This window comes from Carlito syrichta, unplaced genomic scaffold, assembly GCF_000164805.1.
Source record: "Carlito syrichta isolate Samal-C Ts95f unplaced genomic scaffold, Tarsius_syrichta-2.0.1 Scaffold74864, whole genome shotgun sequence".
Lineage (NCBI taxonomy): Eukaryota > Metazoa > Chordata > Mammalia > Primates > Tarsiidae > Carlito > Carlito syrichta.
This window is the reverse complement of record NW_007018960.1, coordinates 42,737-44,108: the sequence shown is the minus strand read 5'-3', so window position 1 is coordinate 44,108 and position 1,372 is coordinate 42,737.

Below are 1,372 nucleotides of genomic sequence, written 5' to 3'. Positions count from 1 at the left end.
AGCCTCCTTGCACTGATAAATGACTTTAGTAAAGTTTCATGTTATAAAAGCAACATGCAAAAAACAGATGTGTTTCTATACACCAGCAACAAGCAGGCTGAGACTCAAATAAAAAAACATAATCCCATTCACAATAGCCACAGAAAAAGAGAAAGAAATACCTTCGTATCCACCTAACCAGAAAAGTGAAAGGCCATTCATTACAAGGAGAACTACAAAATGCTGCTCAAAGAAATCAAGGATGACACAAACAAATGGAAAAACATCCCATGCTTATGGATTGGAAAAATCAATATTGTCAAGATGCTCATCCTACCCAAAGAAATTCACAGATTCAATGCAATACCCATCAAATTACCAACATCATTTTTCACAGAACAGGAAATGACAATACAGAAATTCATATGTAAATAAAAACCAGCAAGAATAGACAAAACAATCCTCAGCAAAAGGAACAAAGCAGAAGGTATCACATTTCCAGACTTCAAACTTTATTACAAGACGGGGCATGGCATTGGTACAGGAACAGGCACACAAAACAATGGAACAGGAAAGAGATTCCAGAAGTAAGAACACAGTCTGTCAACCAACTTATCTTTGGCAAAGCCACCAATAACAATCATCGGGGAAATGAGACCATATTTAGCAAGTGGTGTGGGAAAATTGGTAACCATGGGTAGAAGGATGAAACCGGACCCCTACCTATCACCATATACAAAAATCAACTCAAAACAGATAAAAGACCCAAATGTAAAACCTCAAAATAGGGCAACCCCTTCAGGTCCCCTCCCACTGTGGGAGCTTTTCGGTGCTCTCAATAAATCCTGCTATAACTCAAAATATAAGAATCCCAGAAGAAAATGTAGAAAACATCCTAATGCACATTGGAGTAGGCAACGAATTCTTGATCAAGTCCCCAAAAGCAAATGTCATAAAAGCTAAGACAGACAAGTGGGAGCTCATCAAACTGAAAAGCTTTTGCACAGCAAAATAAACTATCAAGAGAATAAAGAGACAGCCTACACAACGGGAAAAACTACTTGCACATTATGCATCTGACAAAGGTCTAACATCTAGGATCTACAAGGAACTCAAATGAACTGAAAGGAAAAAAATAACCCATTAAAAAGTGAGCAAAGGACATGAACAGACATTTCTTAAAAGATGATATACAATCAGCCAACAGACACATGAAAAAATTCTCAGCCTTATTAATCATCAGAGAAATGAAAATCAAAACTACAATGAGATACGACCTAACTCTGGTAAGGATAGCTATCATTAATATGTCAAAAAACAAGTGCTTGTGTTGGTGTGAAAAAAAGGGAACTTTTCTACATTGTTGGTGGGAATGAAAGCAAGTTCAACCTCT